This window comes from Neovison vison, chromosome 5 (genome assembly GCF_020171115.1).
Source record: "Neovison vison isolate M4711 chromosome 5, ASM_NN_V1, whole genome shotgun sequence".
NCBI classification, from domain to species: Eukaryota; Metazoa; Chordata; class Mammalia; order Carnivora; family Mustelidae; genus Neogale; species Neogale vison.
In genome coordinates, this window is record NC_058095.1 from 12,360,788 (window position 1) to 12,380,951 (window position 20,164).

Here is a 20,164-nt window from a genome sequence, read left to right on the forward strand (position 1 = left end):
ATGCAGTAAATTTTCCTCATCTGAGAACATAAAGCATAAAGAAGAAAGAAGCTGCATTCTTATACAACCACAAGCCAGCTCAGATTAAAGGATGTTCTGAAGTACATGATTATTCCAAAAAGGCAATAAAATGTAGGAGACTAATAGACTACAATTTAGGATTTCTTGAGCTTTACAAGCTAACATTTGTATGTACAGGCCAACCTTAATTTGAAAATCTTCCCTTTGCACATTTCTGTACCAGCACTTTTGATAATGATGGCAGTGAGCCAACATCTATTTATAAGGCTTCATATTACAAGATACTTCATTTGCTGCCAGCGTGGCATCTCCACTGGAAACTCCAAGAAAAACAAAACAAAACAAAAAAACTTCAAACGTGTCTAAAAAACAGCTAGAGAGGTCTCCATTCTCTTTCCAGTTGGGCTGGAAAACAAGACTTGGGAGCAGCTCTATCATCTATGTTCATGGCTGCTCATTGGCACTCAAGGTGATAAGACTGAGTTAGTCAAAAACATGAAGATAAAATTGACTTAAAAGGCACTAATAATAATACCTTTCACTATGCATGATAAATGAAGGAGCTTTTTTGGCCTCTTCTTCACATGACTGCTAAGACGAGGGGTCTCTGCTAAATTCTCTCTCTTTTTTTTTTTTAAATTTAATTTTTTAAAAATTTCTTTTCAATGTTCCAGAATGCATTGTCACTGCTAAATTCTTATTAAAAAATGATAAACACTGTGAACAATGAAACTTTTGATACTTCAAGAGTCAGAAAGAAATGTTGAGTAAAATGGAAAGTAGTATTCCTCTCCATATTGGAAAGATGACAATACTCCTCAATTGATCTACAGATTCAACACAATCCAGTCAAAATCCCAGGTGGGATTTTGCAGAAATTGACAAGTGAGCCCTGAAATTCAGATGGAAATGCAAGGTACACAGAATTGGCAAAACAATCTCAGAAGAACAAAGTTGGAGAACTCTCATTTCCTGATTTCAAAACTTATTACAAAGCTAGATTAATCAAAACAGCATGCTACTGGCATAAGAAAAGACATATAAATCAATGGAATAGAATTAAGATTCCAGAAATAAACCCTTACATTGATGATCAGTGAATTTTCGGCAAGGGAGCCAAGACAATTTGATGGAGAAAGAACAGTCTGTACAACAAATGGTGCTAGTACAACCGGATGTCCATTTATCAAAGACAATAAAGCTGGATTCCTTCTTTACACAATTCACACAAAGTAACTCAATATAAACCACAGACTTAAATTTAAGAGCTAAAAATGCAAAGCTCTTAGAAGAAAACAGGAGTAAATTTGGGTGACATTGAGCTAAGCCAAGCCTTCTTAGATATAACACCAGAAGTATAAACAAAAAAGTAAAATACAGATAAACAGCTTCAGCAAATTTAAAACTCTTGTGCTCCTGGGGCGCCTGGGTGGCTCAGTGGGTTAAGCCGCTGCCTTCAGCTCAGGTCATGATCTCGGGGTCCTGGGATCAAGCCCCGCATCGGGCTCCTTGCTCAGCAGAGAGCCTGCTTCTCTCTCTGCCTCTGCCTGCTTGTGATCTCTGTCTCTCTCTCTCTCTCTCTGTCAAATAAATAAATAAAACCTTTAAAAAAAAAAAACAACAACCTCTTGTGCTCCTAAGGATATCATCAAAAATGAAAAAGAAAATCCACAGAAGAGGAGAAAGTACTTGCCAGTCATATATGTGAAAAGAGACCTGTATCAAGAATACATAAACAACACTTACCAATCAATATTAAAAAAAAAAAAATACAGAACACAATTTAAAAAAAGGTGAAGAATCTGGATAGATGTTTCTCCAAAGAAGATACACAGTTGGCCATACACACATGAAAGGTCACTCAATAACAATAGTGATTCAAAAATTGCAATTCAAAACCACAATAAGATATCATTATACAACATCTCATATGGCTGTAATCAAAAGACAGACAGGAACAAGTGTTTGTTTTGTTTTGTTCTGTTTTGTATTTACCTTGTGTGTACTTTTTTAAAGCTTCTTGAATCCAAATAATTATCCCTTTCACAAAACTGGAAGATTCTGGCTATTATTTATTAAAATATTTTGCCTCTATTATTCTCTTCCCTCTGCTTCTGTGACTCAATTATGATTTATACATTGTGATTGCCCTATGAGTTCATTTTTTAGTATTTTTTTAGTATATTTTAGGTTTTTTAGTATATTTTTAGTATACTTTTTTTAGTATATTTTTTAGTATATTTTTTAGTATATTTTTCTCTTTGTCTTCAAATTGGCTGATTTCTATTGATTTATCTTCATGTTCATTGAGTCTTCTTGTTCTTCACCCTGTTGTTATAATCAGCCCACACTTTAAATCTCAAATGTTGTATTTTTTCAGTTTTTCTGTTGAGATTTCCTGATTTCTCACTTGTTGTTACCAATTTTTCTTAATATCTTTGAGCCAACTATAATAGCTACTTTAAATTTTTTATCTACTAAACCTAGCATCTAATTCATCCTGAAGTGGTCTCTGCTGATTATTTTCTTAAGAATAAATAGGTTACCTATTTCTTATGTCAAGTAATTTTGGCTTGTATCTTTATGAATGAGACATTAGAGAGTGTGGATTCTGTTATTTTCCTCCAAATAATATTAAGAGTATTAATAGTATTAATATAATTAATTTCAATTGTTTGTTTTCAGCAGGCAGGTAACTTGGCTGAACTCAAACTATAAATTCTTGACATCATTATAGTTTTTTAACTATATTTTTAAATATATTTTGGACATATTTATGAACCAATAAATGTAGCTTACCTACCAAAAAAAACACAAAAAAAACAAAAAAACAAAACCTATAAATTCTGTCTCCTTTGTAGGTGACAAAAGTTCAAATATAAATTATGCTCTTTTGGGACGCCTGGGTGGCTCAGTTCGTTGGGCAGCTGCCTTCGGCTCAGGTCATGATCCCAGCATCCTGGGATCGAGTCCCACATCGGGCTCCTTGCTCAGCAGGGAGCCTGCTTCTCCCTCTGCCTCTGCCTGCCATTCTGTCTGCCTGTGCTTACTCTCTCTCTCTCTCTAACAAATAAATAAAATCTTTTAAATAAATAAATAAATAAATTCTGCTCTTTTAATCTTACCTGGCTGCTTAGAATCCTCTCCAACTATGCATGTTTCAGAATCAGTAAGAAACATGGACTGAGATTATACAAAGAATTTGGGCTTCCCGTCTCACTTGTTCACTTATTTCCTGGGTATTTCACCATCTTAGTTTACCAGTGGTTGCCTCATTCGTTCATCTGGTTCTTTAAGCACTAAATTCACAGGTATATACCTAAATTCTAACTGTACCATATGGCACCAAATGTGGAGGAATAAATAATATAAAAATGGGAAATTCACTTTTCCTTCTTACAAGTATGTATTCCCAAACACTCTTTCTTTGTGTTTACTCATTCTCCTGGGCCATCAGGTAGCTCTATTTTATATTTTACATGGAGCTTCCATTTGTGGGAGGATTAGTCTGATAGGAGCTTACTTGGCCATAGTATAAACTGGAACCCTCCCCCCCTTCTTTGTTGTTTTGACTGGCAGATTACTATTCATTCTTTAGGGGGTTCAAATGCCAACTCTTTGGATAGAATTGCTAGCTACTTCTTTTGTCCTGTCCACACTTTCTATATACTGCTACTATAGCTTTTTTTTTTTTTTCTCGGAGGGTCATGGTTTTATTGCTGGGTTTCAGGCAAGGGGCTCAAGTCCACCCAGTCTCCTTCAGCTTGACCACCAGGGCCTCTGTAGTCTCCACCCTGATGCCAGCTGTATGCAGGGGTGGGTCCTCCACACTAACCATGGAGAGCTTGGAGGTCAGGTCCACACTCAGGTGTCCTGGTTTGACACCCTCAATCTTCTTGGCTTTCATGAGATTGGGCAACATGGCATAGTGGGTTTCGTTGAGCTGCAGGGTGGCAGTCACCGTGGCAGGCAGCTTCAGGCACAGGGTCTCTAGGCCCCCAACAATCTCCCACTCCACTTCCACCTGGTCTCTTCCAGTGTCACCTGGGAGGTGAATGGATCCTGTGGCCAGTCTAGAAATCCAGCTGTCATCTACCCAGTCTGGTTACAGTCACAGCATTTTATATGTACCATTACAGTTGTTAATTTATGTATTTATCTGTTCTAGGATAATGAAATCTCTTTGAGGCTAGGGGAATGCAGGATGTGGGGACACAACCATGTCTTCCTCATATTTATAAGCCATATATTGAACATACTACATGTATAGAGTAATTCAATATTTGTTTCATAAATTCATATTATATCATCTAGATAGACCCAGAGCTAAACAATGGAATGTCGCAAATTTCTCAACCTCAGCACTATTGACATTTCTGATCAGATTATTTCTTTATCATGGGGACCTGTTCTATGCATTGCAATATGGTTAGCAGCATCCCTGGCCTCTGCTCACTAGATCCCAGTGACAATGTCCTATCCCCAACTCTGACAATCCCCAAAGGTCTCCAGACATGCTAAATACACCCTGGAGGGGGTAAAATCATGCCTGATTGAGAACAAGTAGGCCAGAAAATATGGTTCTTTATCAAATTCCACAGAGTGAAAGAAGACTTAGGTATTTAGTTTCTGGGTGTTTGATTTTCAAGGGTTAGGATACTGGTAATGGGGAATAACCTAAAAGAGCAATTACCATCCAACTTCTTAAGAGAATTCAAAGCCATAAATGCTTATAAATTATTATAACAGCTCCACCACCAGGAATTGTTTGTTCCTACAGTATGTGCCTTGTAGGTGTTTTTGACCTGGAGAGAGAAGACACAGATAACCCTAAACTGACGACGACAACGACGACGCTGGTGATGATGATGATGATGATGATGATGATGCCATTCATGCTTGCACACCTCTTCACAGTTCTGAGCTTCTCTATGTATTTTCCCAACTAGGTATACAGTTCTCTCTCCTTTTTAAAAAGATTTTATTTATTTATTTGAAAGAGAGAAAGAGTTGGGGGAAGGGCAGAGGGAGAGGGATAAGCAGACTCACCACTGAGTGTGGAGCCTGATATGGGCCTCAATCCCAGGACCTGGGATCATGACCTGAGCTAAAGTCAGACTCTTAACCTACTGAACCACCCAAGTGCCCCTAGGTATATATTTCTAATGGAACATTTTACTTCATTTTAATTTTTAAAAGATTTTCTTGTTTATTTGTTTGTCAGAGAGAGAGAGAGCACAGCACAAGCAGGGGGAGCAGCAAGCAGAGGGAGAAGCAGCCTCCCCGCTGAGCAAGAAGCCTGATGCAGGACTCCATCCCAGGACCCTGGGATCATGACCTGAGCCAAAGGTGGATTGTTCAACTGACTGAGCTACCCAGACACTCCTCTGATGGAAAATTTTAAAGAGGAAGTAAAAACGAGTAAGGTACAAAACTGGAAACTATAATTAATTGAGAGTATACTCTGCATGGTAATTGTACTTAACATATATAGATTATTCAGTGTCGAAGAAGGCATGTTTTGTAATTATCTAGTTGGACTAATGCCATGATTCATTCCTTTAGTTTATCAAATGACCTTTGTAAAGTGACAGAAGAGAGTGAATTCAGATATGAAAGGAAGAGAAGTAGTTAAGTCTTAAAAAGGCAAACTCTGAAAGGCAAAATGAATGACATCCAAAAATATCAAGTGTAGGAAGAGATCATATATGAATAAGAGAATGGGAGTAGCTAAAAAATTATTGTTGCACAGAATGAGTGATTATTGAGATTATCAGCATTATGGACACAATGTAGGACAGAGAGAGCTAATTCAGTATTGAAGTCCACGGAACAATACATGAAAGTAGCCTGGTGTAGCAGTTTCCCTTGGCTATAACAAATTACTGCACACTAAGTAGTATAAAACAATAGGAATTTATTCCCTCTTCATTCTGGAGGCCAAAAGTATATAATCACGGAGTCAGCAGCACTGTACTTCCTCTGGAGGCTCTAGGGGAGAATCCATTTCCCGGCACTTGCAACTTCTGGAGATTGTCGGATTCTTGGCTTACGACCACTGTATTTCTCTCTGATCCATCTTCACATCACCTTCTCCTCTACGTCCCTTCTCCAGTGTCTCTCTTATAAAGATGCTCATGGTTGGCTTTAGGACCCACCTGGACAATCTCCTCATCTCAAGATCTTTAACTCAGTTACTTCTGCAGGGATACTTTTGTTAAATAAAAACATTCACTAGTTCTGAAGATTCAGACATGAACATATCTACGGGGGGTAGGGGGTTACCGATCAGCCTGCTACACATGGGTTGATAAGGTATAGTCTGCTTTCTGTTTTGGGACTCTGATATTTAGCTCTAGATCAAACTTCTGCTCATCTCTGGAACACAGAAGTCTTCACTTCAAATGCACTACATCAAAGAGCCCATTTGAAGTAATGTCATCAAGATGGTGACATCAATCAGTCCCAACTTCAGTGCCCGTCACCAACTAGCAACTATCCATAGACATGACACCATCATGAAAATCCCAGACCCAAGGATATGAATGAAGCACCCCCATGGGCCACAGAGACTGAGATGGGTCACATAAGAGAGGTAAGAGGAGTGGCTGCACTCTGCATCACCATCCACTCAACCCAGGCCAGCATTACACTGCACCAACAGAGCCACCCTGTTTTCTCCAGTAGAAAAAGGAGACTCTAAGGTAGACATCCAGTTCCCCCAGTACTGCAGGGCACTTCCCAGAAATTCCACTACAGTAAACAAAACAGTACGGTACTGCTATTTAAAAAAACAAAAACAACACCAATAGAACAAATTGAAAGCCCAGAAATAAATCCACACGTAAATAGTCAGCTAATATTTGACAAAAAAGCCAAGACTATTCAATGGGGAAGTGACAGTCTCTTCAACATATGGTGTTGGGAAAAATGGATATTCATATGCAAAAGAATGAAACTGGGCCTCTATCTCACACTCACAAAAATTAACTCAAAAGGATTCAAGACTTAATTGTTAGGCCTGAATCTATAAAACTCCTAGAAGAAAACAGGATAAAAGCTCCTTGGGGTGTCTGGGTGGCTCAGTGGGTTAAAGCCTCTACCTTCCAGCTCAGGTCATGGTCCCAGGGTCCTGGGATGGAGCCCTGCATCAGACTCTCTGCTCAGCAGGGAGCCTGCTTCCCTCCTCTCTCTGCCTGCCTCTCTGCCTACTTGTGATCTCTGTCTGCCAAATAAATAAATAAAATCTTTAAAAAAAAAAAAAAAGCTCCTTGACATTGGTTTTAGCAATGACTTCATGAATATGACACCAAAAGTATAAGCAACAAAAACAAAAATAAACAAATGAGACTACATCTTCTGTACAGGAAAAAAAAAAATCAAGAAAATGAAAAGGCAGCCAAAGAATAAGAGAAAATATTTCAAAACCCATGTTTGTTAGGGGTTAATGTCCAAAGTATACATACAAAAAAGTCAATATAACTCAAGAGAAAAAAAAAAAAAGCCCAAATAAGCCTATCAAAAATGGGCAGAAGAACAGAATAGACAATTTTCCAAAGAAGATATTCAAATAGCCAACAGATAAATGAAAAAGTGCTCAACATCACCCCCCCTCAGGGAAATGAAAATGAAAACCACAATGAGATATTGTTTTGAACCTGTTAGAATGGCCATAATAAAAAAGACAAGAGATAACAAGTATTGGCTAAGATGTAGTGAAAAGAGAACCCTTGTGCCCTGTGCATAGGAATGTAAATTGGTACAGCCACAATGGAAGTGTATGGAGGTTCCTTAAGAGATTAAAAACAGGAGACAATAGGCCTGAAATGTAATCACAAGGTCCTTATAAGACCAAGGTCAAAGGAGAGACAAGGCAGTATGAGAGAAGCAGCAGCGAAGAAAAGACAATGTGATTCAGGCTCCCAAACCAAGGAATGAAGACAGGCTCCAGAAGACAGAAAAGGCAAGGAACAGATTCTTCGCTAAAATCTCCCAGCAAAAACCAGTCCTAACAAAACTTGATCTCAGCCCTAAGTTTTATTCTAGACTTCTAATCTTCCAAACTGTAAAATAATACATTGAATTATCTTAAGAGACTATGTTTGTGGTACAGCAGTGAAAGGAAACAATAACACCTAATAAAACTAGTATATATTCAAACCTTAGAACACATCAAGGGATCTCTGAGGTATTATTTATAACTGCCTTAACAATGCTGTGAACAAAAAAATAAGTAGGGAATTCGACAAATTTAAAAGTTAAATCAGGCAAAAAAAAATCCATAGGTTAAATTTGCTACAGTCTTTGAATATTTAAAGTTTTCATCTTTGCTCTGTTATTTAACTCCTTCTGGGTAATGTCACCAGGTTTAAAAAGACAAACAAAGAAACAAAAAACCCAACCACTAAAAAGTCAAATTATTTCTTCGCAAAGAGCATATTTACATTGAATAGTGGCAAACCTGAATGAGATAGGACCCAGGGTAAAACTGTCCAAAGACTGTCCAGTTTGTTTTGATTTTCCCCTTAACCAAGTTGCATCGGCCCAAACATGCAAACCTTCAGTGTGATTAAGTGCAGGGAATCAGTATGGTTAGGAATTAAAATTTCTGGAGATCAGTGAATGACTGCTAAGGCTTGCAAAAGGAAGAAGTGACCAAGAAAAGTTTAGTTTTTCAAAAGTAAGTTCCTAAGACTAGAAGCTGGCATAGAAAAGAAGTGTGCAATGGATAATGCGGAACGAGGTGCTGTTGAAAACTCCAGGGCACCCCAGGGATTATGAAAGACCCAAGAAGAATGCCAATGCACAGCTAAGGTGAGTTTGTATGGAGAAGTTTTAAGGCCCTACAAGGAAATGATGATGCTAAGCATTTCTGTACTACTCATATTAAAGACATGTATCACAATTTTGAAACCTAGTCTGGGTGTCCAATTCAAAGCACACAAGGACAGGGGCACCTCGATGGCCTAGTCAGTAGATAGAGGATGTGACTCTTGATTTCAGGGTTGTGAGTTTGAGCCCCATGTTGGGTGTAGAGATCACAAAAAAATAAAATAAAATCTTAAAAAATATATGAGCCAAAAAACCACAAGGATAGTTCTCACTTTGACAGCGGATATACTGGAATTGGAACAATACAGAGAAGATTAGCATGACCCCTGCATAAGGATGATACACAAAATACACAAGGACAAAGTGCTTTCCTGAATCACGGAGTAGGCTGTGTAGAAGATAATCATATAATCACTGAAGGCTAAAACCAAATATAAATATATTTCTAAGGATAACAAATTGATGTTTAAAATGTCCATAGGAAAGCTGAGAAGATTGTTTTACATTCTTCTTCCTCCTAAAGAACGTAATATTTGAGTTTACAACAGAGTCATCCAACCTTTTATTAAGTCATTCATCAAAAATTGGTTAAGACATATGACATGTTGAGGGAGGAGTCAAGATGGCGGAGAAGTAGCAGGCTGAGACTACCTCAGCTAGCAGGAGATCAGCGAGAGAGCTTATCTAAAGATTGCAAACACCTGCAAATCCATTGGCAGATCGAAGAGAAAAAGAACAGCAATTCTAGAAACAGAAAAACAACCACTTTCTGAAAGGTAGGACTGGCGGAGAAGTGAATCCAAAGCGATGGGAAGATAGACCCCGGGAGGAGGGGCTGGCTCCCGGCAAGCGGCGGAGCAACGGAGCACAAAATCGGGACTTTTAAAAGTCTGTGCCGCTGAGGGACATCGCACCAGAGGCTAAACCGGGGCGAAGCCCACACGGGGTCGGCGTGACCTCAGGTCCCGCGGCGTCACAGAAGGATCGGGGGTGTCTGAGTGTCGCAGAGCTTGCGGATATTGGAACGGGAAAGCCGGAGGCAGAGACAGAGCCGACAGTAAGCTCGCAGCTCGGGGTTGCCTTGAACCGGTCGCAGGCTCGGTGAGCTCGGAGCGTGGCCGGAGGTTAGGCAGACGCGAGTTACTAGGAGCTGTTGGCTGAGGGCGCACAGGGGAGTGGGGCCCCGGGCTCTCGGCTCCTCCGGGCCGGAGACCAGGAGGCCGCCATTTGTATTCCCATCCTCCGGAACTCTACGGAAAGCGCTCAGGGAACAAAAGCTCCTGAAAGCAAAGCCGAGCAGATCACTCAGCCCAGCCCCTGGTAAGGGCGGTGTAATTCCGCCTGGGGCAAAGACACTTGAGAATCACTACACCAGGCCCCTCCCCCAGAAGATCAATAAGAAATCCAGGCAAGACCAAGTTCACCTACCAAGGAGTGCAGTTTTAAGACCAAGGAGAGAGCAGCAGAATTCCAGAGGAGGAGAAAACAAACCACGAAACTCATGGCTTTCTGCCTGTGATTTTTTAGTCTTGCAGTTAATTTAATTTTTTTCTTTTTCATTTTTTTTCTCTTCTTCTGCTAAAATTTTTTACAACTTTTACGCTTTTCTTTTTTAACGTTTTTTAACTAGATTATCTAATATATATATATTTTTTCTTTTTTATACTTTTCTTTATTCATTTTCTTTTTTTTAATTCTTTTTCTTTTTATTTCTCTTTCTTTTTGAACCTCTTTTATCCCCAAATCAGAAGAGATCCCAATCAGAAGAGATTGGGAGATCCCAATCAGAGGAGATCCCAATCAGAGGAGATCCCTCACCCAATCGTGAGGGGGAAGAAATCCCCCCTCACGATTTGGGATCTCTTCTGATTTGGTTAAAGCATATTTTCCTGGGATTGTTGCCACCCTTTTAGTATTTTACTTGCTCCTTCATATACTCTTAGCTGGACAAAATGACAAGGCGGAAAAATTCACAACAAAAAAAAGAACAAGAGGCAGTACCAAAGGCTAGGGACCTAATCAATACAGACATTGGTAATATGTCAGATCTAGAGTTCAAAATGACAATTCTCAAGGTTATAGCCGGGCTTGAAAAAGGCATGGAAGATATTAGAGAAACCCTCTCCAGAGATATAAAAGCCCTTTCTGGAGAAATAAAAGAACTAAAATCTAACCAAGTTGAAATCAAAAAAGCTATCAATGAAGTTCAATCAAAAATGGAGGCTCTCACTGCTAGGATAAATGAGGCAGAAGAAAGAATTAGCGATATAGAAGACCAAATGACAGAGAATAAAGAAGCTGAGCAAAAGAGGGACAAACAGCTACTGGACCGTGAGGGGAGAATTCGAGAGATAAGTGACACCATAAGACGAAACAACATTAGAATAATTGGGATTCCAGAAGAAGAAGAAAGAGAGAGGGGAGCAGAAGATATACTGGAGAGAATTATTGGGGAGAATTTCCCCAATATGGCAAAGGGAACGAGCATCAAAATTCAGGAGGTTCAGAGAATGCCCCTCAAAATCAATAAGAATAGGCCCACACCCCGTCACCTAATAGTAAAATTTACAAGCCTTAGTGACAAAGAGAAAATCCTGAAAGCAACCCGGGAAAGAAGTCTGTAACATACAATGGTAAAAGTATTAGATTGGCAGCTGACTTATCCACAGAGACCTGGCAGGCCAGAAAGAGCTGGCATGATATTTTCAGAGCACTAAACGAGAAAAACATGCAGCCAAGAATACTATATCCAGCTAGGCTATCATTGAAAATAGAAGGAGAGATTAAAAGCTTCCAGGACAAACAAAAACTGAAAGAATTTGCAAACACCAAACCAGCTCTACAGGAAATACTGAAAGGGGTCCTCTAAGCAAAGAGAGAGCCTACAAGTGGTAGATCAGAAAGGAACAGAGACAATATACAGTAACAGTCACCTTACAGGCAATACAATGGCACTAAAATCATATCTCTCAATAGTTACCCTGAATGTTAATGGGCTAAATGCCCCAATCAAAAGACACAGGGTATCAGAATGGATAAAAAAACAAAACCCATCTATATGTTGACTCCAAGAAACTCATTTTAAACCCGAAGACACCTCCAGACTTAAAGTGAGGGGGTGGAAAAGAATTTACCATGCTAATGGACATCAGAAAAAAGCAGGAGTGGCAATCCTTATATCAGATCAATTAGATTTTAAGCCAAAGACTATAATAAGAGATGAGGAAGGACACTATATCATACTCAAAGGGTCTGTCCAACAAGAAGATCTAACAATTTTAAATATCTATGCCCCCAACGTGGGAGCAGCCAACTATATAAACCAATTAATAACAAAATCAAAGAAACACATCAACAATAATACAATAATAGTAGGGGATTTTAACACTCCCCTCACTGAAATGGACAGATCATCCAAGCAAAAGATCAACAGGGAAATAAAGGCCTTAAATGATACACTGGATGAGATGGACATCACAGATATATTCAGAACATTTCATCCCAAAGCAACAGAATACACATTCTTCTCTAGTGCACATGGAACATTCTCCAGAATAGATCACATCCTCGGTCCTAAATCAGGACTCAACCAGTATCAAAAGATTGGGATCATTCCCTGCATATTTTCAGACCACAATGCTCTGAAGCTAGAACTCAACCACAAGAGGAAGTTTGGAAAGAACACAAATACATGGAGACTAAACAGCATCCTTCTAAAGAATGAATGGGTCAACCGGGAAATTAAAGAAGAATTGAAAAAAATCATGGAAACAAATGATAATGAAAATACAACGGTTCAAAATCTGTGCGACACAACAAAGGCAGTCCTGAGAGGAAAATATATAGCGGTACAAGCTTTTCTCAAGAAACAAGAAAGGTCTCAGGTACACAACCTAACCCTACACCTAAAGGAGCTGGAGAAAGAACAAGAAAGAAACCCTAAGCCCAGCAGGAGAAGAGAAATCATAAAGATCAGAGCAGAAATCAATGAAATAGAAACCAAAAAAACAATAGAACAAATCAACCAAACTAGGAGCTGGTTCTTTGAAAGAATTAATAAAATTGATAAACCCTTGGCCAGACTTATCAAAAAGAAAAGAGAAAGGACCCAAATAAATAAAATCATGAACGAAAGAGGAGAGATCACAACTAACACCAAAGAAATACAAACTATTATAAGAACATACTATGAGCAACTCTACGCCAACAAATTTGACAATCTGGAAGAAATGGATGCATTCCTAGAAACATATAAACTACCAAAATTGAACCAGGAAGAAATAGAAAGCCTGAACAGACCCATAACCAGTAAGGAGATTGAAACAGTCATTAAAAATCTCCAAACAAACAAAAGCCCAGGGCCAGATGGCTTCCCGGGGGAATTCTACCGAACATTTAAAGAAGAACTAATTCCTATTCTCCTGAAACTGTTCCAAAATATAGAAATGGAAGGAAAACTCCCAAACTCATCTTATGAGGCCAGCATCACCTTGATCCCAAAACCAGACAAGGATCCCATCAAAAAAGAGAGCTATAGACCAATATCCTTGATGAACACAGATGCAAAAATTCTCACCAAAATACTAGCCAATAGGATTCAACAGTACATTAAAAGGATTATTCACCACTTGTGGGATTTATCCCAGGGCTGCAAGGTTGGTTCAACATCCGCAAATCAGTCAATGTGATACAACACGTCAATAAAAGAAAGAACAAGAACCATATGATACTCTCAATAGATGCTGAAAAAGCATTTGACAAAGTACAGCATCCCTTCCTGATCAAAACCCTTCAAAGTGTAGGGATAGAGGGCACATACCTCAATATCATCAAAGCCATCTATGAAAAACCAACTGCAAATATCATTCTCAATGGAGAAAAACTGAAAGCTTTTCCACTAAGGTCAGGAACACGGCAGGGATGTCCATTATCACCACTGCTATTCAACATAGTACTAGAAGTCCTAGCCTCAGCAATCAGACAACAAAAGGAAATTAAAGGCATCCAAATCGGCAAAGAAGAAGTCAAATTATCAGTCTTCGCAGATGATATGATACTCTATGTGGAAAACCCAAAAGACTCCACTCCAAAACTGCTAGAACTTATACAGGAATTCAGTAAAGTGTCAGGATATAAAATCAATGCACAGAAATCAGTTGCATTTCTCTACACCAACAACAAGACAGAAGAAAGAGAAATTAAGGAGTCAATCCCATTTACAATTGCACCTCAAACCATAAGATACCTAGGAATAAACCTAACCAAAGAGGCTAAGAATCTATACTCAGAAAACTATAAAGTACTCATGAAAGAAATTGAGATATTCATTCAAAGAAAAAAAAAATTCATTCAAAGAAAAAAAAATATTCATTCAAAGAAAAAAAAAAAAAAAGAAATTGAGGAAGACACAAAGAAATGGAAAAATGTTCCATGCTCCTGGATTGGAAGAATAAATATTGTGAAAATGTCTATGCTACCTAAAGCAATCTACACATTTAATGCAATTCCTATCAAAGTACCATCCATCTTTTTCAAAGAAATGGAACAAATAATTTTAAAATTTATATGGAACCAGAAAAGACCTCGAATAGCCAAAGGGATATTGAAAAAGAAAGCTAAAGTTGGTGGCATCACAATTCCAGACTTCAAGCTTTATTACAAAGCTGTCATCATCAACACAGCATGGTACTGGCACAAAAACAGACACATAGACCAATGGAACAGAATAGAGAGCCCAGAAATAGACCCTCAACTCTATCGTCAACTAATCTTCGACAAAGCAGGAAAGAATGTCCAATGGAAAAAAGACAGCCTCTTCAATAAATGGTGTTGGGAAAATTGGACAGCCACGTGCAGAAAAATGAAATTGGACCATTTCCTTACACCACACACAAAAATAGATTCAAAATGGATTAAGGACCTCAATGTGAGAAAGGAATCCATCAAAATCCTTGAGGAGAACACAGGCAGCAACCTCTTCGACCTCAGCCGCAGCAACATCTTCCTAGGAACATCGCCAAAGGCAAGGGAAGCAAAGGCAAAAATGAACTTTTGGGATTTCATCAAGATCAAAAGCTTTTGCACAGCAAAGGAAACAGTTAACAAAATCAAAAGACAACTGACAGAATGGGAGAAGATATTTGCAAACGACATATCAGATAAAGGACTAGTGTCCAAAATCTATAAAGAACTTAACAAACTCAACACCCAAAGAACAAATAATCCAATCAAGAAATGGGCAGAGGACATGAACAGACGTTTCTGCAAAGAAGACATCCACATGGCCAACAGACACATGAAAAAGTGCTCCATAGCACTCGGCATCAGGGAAATACAAATCAAAACCACAATGAGATATCACCTCACACCAGTCAGAATGGCTAAAATCAACAAGTCAGGAAATGACAGATGCTGGCGAGGATGCGGAGAAAGGGGAACCCTCCTACACTGTTGGTGGGAATGCAAGCTGGTGCAACCACTCTGGAAAACAGCATGGAGGTTCCTCAAAATGTTGAAAATAGAACTGCCCTATGACCCAGCAATTGCACTACTGGGAATTTACCCTAAAGATACAAACGTAGTGATCCAAAGGGGCACGTGCACCCGAATGTTTATAGCAGCAATGTCCACAATAGCCAAACTATGGAAAGAACCTAGATGTCCATCAACAGATGAATGGATCAAGAAGATGTGGTATATATACACAATGGAATACTATGCAGCCATCAAAAGAAACGAAATCTTGCCATTTGCGACAACATGGATGGAACTAGAGCGTATCATGCTTAGCGAAATAAGTCAAGCGGAAAAAGACAACTATCATATGATCTCCCTGATATGAGGGAGTGGTAATGCAACATGGGGGCTTAAGTGGGTAGGAGAAGAATCCATGAAACAAGATGGGATAGGGAGGGAGACAAACCATAAGTGACTCTTAATCTCACGAAACAAACTGTGGGTTGCTGGGGGGAGGGGGTTGGGAGAAGGGGGGTAGGGTTATGGACATTGGGGAGGGTATGTGCTTTTGGGTAAATTGGAAGGGGAGATGAACCATGAGAGACTATGGACTCTGAAAAACAATCTGAGGGGTTTGAAGTGGCGGGGGGGGTGGGAGGTTGGGGTACCAGGTGGTGGGTATTATAGAGGGCACAGCTTGCATGGAGCACTGGGTGTGGTGAAAAAATAATGAATACTGTTTTCTGAAAATAAATAAATTGGAAAAAAAAAAGACATATGACATGTTAATCACTAACTTTCACTAAGGAACAAGCTATGTGACAAACCTGTCTCTTTAAGAAGATGCCACCAGGTAAAGGAAAAAATATATATAAGTTCCAAATATTGTAACAGAGGTTTAAACACAGGGTTTTGAAAAACAGAAGGTGAGGGTTCAGAGAAATTTCATTCCATCCAGTCCATGAAGAAGATGGATCTATAGCAAAGAGATCTCTACTGTAGGAATCTCCATCCTATTATAGTGAATCAGAACAACCTTCTTAGAAGGCCCTCAGGGGTAAATGGGCTTATGTACAGCAACAGTAAACAGAGAAGAAAGAAAACTAGCAGTTCCCACCATCAACCTAGCTCAAATAGGGCAGCATTGATAGAATCATGGGCAAACACAAAATAAGACTCAATGAAACTATAATGTTCCAGTGCTAAACCAGCTAAAGACTCTTCTCTTGATACCGAGGGAAACACTCCAAAAGGGCATGGTACAATATGAAGAAATGCAATGAACTCTCTTCTGACAAGGACCTTGTATTGTCAATGACTTAGGCTTTCCCAGCAGGCTGTGCCCCCAGAGCCAGACTCCAGTCTTGAAGAACCATTATTGGTTTTGAAGCATGTTACCTATGAAGAAGAATGAGGAGTCTCCTTCAGCTATCCAAAAATCCCCTGAAAACATAAGGATTTCAGCTAGAAGATACATAAATTCATGATCATGACTCAAAAGAACTAATCCTGGCATCAACCTCCTACGCTACATTTTCAGCAAGGTGGCTGTGTTCTAGGAGCTGAGGCAAGGGTCCTGGCAGCAAATTTTGAGACTTACTCAGTCAGATACCTGCAAAAGACCTAGAAGAAGTATAAAAATGGATCCAATCTTGGAGAAACTATAGTCTGATAATGGGGGGAAACACAAGAAAAAAAATCAAGTAGTACTGTAATATTATATATAATATATACTCTAAGTGCTGTGGGACCATGACAAATGGAGAGAGTCAGTGAGAATCTGTATAAGAAACCAGCCCAGATGATTCACCTCCCCTTCGAATTTACCCCAACTCCCTTCTCCTCTCTAACTCCCCATGTCCTCCATGCTATTTGTTATGCTCCACAAATAAGTGAAACCATATGATAATTGACTCTCTCTGCTTGACTTATTTCACTCAGCATAATCTCTTCCAGTCCCGTCCATGTTGCTACAAAAGTTGGGTATTCATCCTTTCTGATGGAGGCATAAAACTCCATAGTGTATATAGACCACATTTTCCTTATCCATTTGTCCGTTGAAGGGCATCTTGGTTCTTTCCATAGTTTGGCGACCGTGGCCATTGCTGCTATAAACACTGGGGTACAGATGGCCCTTCTTTTCATGACATCTGTATCTTTGGGGTAAATAAGAGACTATGGACTCTGAAAAACAATCTGAGGGGTTTGAAGTGGCGGGGGGTGGGAGGTTGGGGTACCAGGTGGTGGGTATTATAGAGGGCACGGACTGCATGGAGCACTGGGTGTCGTGAAAAAAATAATGAATACTGTTATGCTGAAAATAAATTAATTAATTTTTTAAAAAAACAGCCCAGATGATCAGAAGATCTGTGTGTGAAGTATAAAATAATGTAGGTAAATGTGATGACATGTTTATACAGTTTAAAGTTTTCTGTATTAATTTTGTGCTAAACTAACTTCTCCCTATAATATAGGCCTATAAAAAAAAAATGAAAAGACCTCTATCCCAGCAAACAGAAGAGCAATTGAAATCTTCATGGTAAAATAAGAAAACCTTGAGAAAATGATTCTCAAACATAAATAGCTACAGTGGATAGTGAAGAAAAATTCCTTTAAAATCTTAGACTTCAAAAAAAATCCCTAATGTTTTCTTTTATGTTTCTTGTATTTAAGAAAGTACTGATTAAAAGTTCCATATATAAATTATTCATCATACATGCAAAGCTACATACATATCCACCAATACAGCTTACTTTATAGGCAGTCGTTTATCAGTAAATAATGAGAGGCATGTTCATCCTATAAACCGACAAAGCCTAAATACATTGAAATAGGTACAGGACCACTTCCTGTTACTCAGGAGAGGAAAAAAGGCAATGTGAAGTCATTCAAGCAGAATAATAAGTAAACCAAAGCCAGATCAAAGGAATATAGAAGAAAGGCTGAAACATGAAACTGAAATATTTATTTCCTTCAAAACATCATCCATGCCTTGTCCCTGGGCAGTTCAACATTTCAAAGTAGGTGGAAAATATTCTCACTTACATTCATCACTATGCACAAGTAGATCAAATTTTAAATAGGCAAATTTTCTCTTTATTTACCAAACATAAATGTAATATTTATCATTGGGAGTTTTTTTGCTTATCAGAAATGATTTCTAAATTATGTGAAATAATTAAAAAGTCATAATAGATACTTTTCAGTACTTCCAATGGATGAAGCTGCTACAAATGATAACATTCATGGTGTAAGCATAATTTTTAATGTCTTCACAAATGATGAAACAGAGGGAACATTTATTGATTGTTCACTATGCTCATTGGTTTGGGGTAGTTCGTGAACTATTTCATTTCATTTTTAAACCGATAAGAAAGTTATCACTTACTTTTTTCCACCAGTGAAAATAAGGAAGTTTAGAAGAGTTAAGTGATTTGCCCAAGTATTTACAGAATCAATGGCAGAATGAGAAATTAAAGCAGCCCAAAGTCCAAAGTCATTCTACTACACCATGCTACTTCTTTAAACCTGTATGTGTGTATCTGTGTGTATATATATACACACACATGCATATATATAATACACATAACTAAATCACTGATGTTAATTGGTTGAACTTACAAGTAGGTGCTTACTTATTATAATTTATCCTCACATAACATATTTGCATATCAAACTACTTTCAGAACATTTGAAAGCTAAAATATTTATCAAGTATTTACTTAACACCTATTGTATGCCAGAATCTGTGCTTGGTGTTGAAAATACAAAAATGATCAACACACTGTCCCTGCATCCAATATAGAAAAGAAGACAAACTCTATACCACTTTCAGTATGATAAAAGCTACACAATAATGTGAACATAATAATATGAACAAACAAGAACTGGAGAAATTCATTATGCCTAGGGTAAAACAGAAAAGCTTCATAAAGGCAGGTCATTTGGTAGGATCGTCACAAAGAATGCTGAAGAGGTGTAACATATACATATATATATATGTTTTCTAACTGTGTATTAAAATGTATATGTATTTGTAAAATACATATTTTTATTTAATAGTTGTAAAATACCTTTTATTTTCCTCCTTGCCGTCATACTTTCCACGAGAAGAGCAAATCTCCATCAGAAGATTCTTATTTATTTCAAGGGAAAGATGAACATGGTAGAGGTGAGAAATTTCTAAATATAAGGTTTTGTTTCAGATATAATAAAATATGCAACCATTTTTGCTGATTATAAAAAGCACACACTCTTATCAACAAGTGTATAAAAAAGTGTATTAGCTGGATTTATGTTAGTTCTAAGAAATCAATCTTTATTTATAAACAAAAATCACCCATGTTTCACTCACCATTTCTCCCTACCTCATACTACACTTTTCCAAAGGCTCCAGTGGTTATCTTATATGTGATTAGCAATAAGTTCAGTCACTGTTAATCTGCTACCATGTAGTATTTATTAATTCATTTACCATTAATGTCGTAAGCTCCCATTATGTGCCAGGCAACTTGCTAGATGTTAAAATAACACCAGTGAACCAACCACACCCAGTTCCTGTGCTAAGGGAGCTTTCATTCTAGCAAAGAGAAAAAGACACTGAATTAATACAAAACAATGAAAATTCCATTCAATGGCCAAAAAAGAAATACGGAGTATTAAGGTTTATACAAGAGGTTAAAAAACCTTAACCAGGAATTAGGATGAAAGAAAGTGATGTTAAAGTTAACTGAATTTGTATGTTGATTATACTTCAACAGAAAATAATTTTTTAATGGAAAAATGAAACTTAACTGAAGAGTGAAGAGGACTGGATCCTCTTACTGTACCCTGCAGGGTAGGGTATTCCAGCACA

General features: G+C 38.2%; 1 protein-coding gene and 1 non-coding gene across 5 annotated transcripts in view; one reads left to right on the forward strand and one right to left on the reverse strand.

Moving 5' to 3' along the window:
- CEP112 (centrosomal protein 112) overlaps window positions 1–20,164 on the reverse strand; it is a 424,841-nt gene that overhangs the window by 256,658 nt on the left and 148,019 nt on the right. The gene's annotated exons all lie outside the window — the stretch shown is intronic.
- On the forward strand, window positions 9,122–9,224 carry LOC122908038. Its single transcript, XR_006384842.1, has one exon. It is a non-coding gene; the product is annotated as a U6 spliceosomal RNA (small nuclear RNA).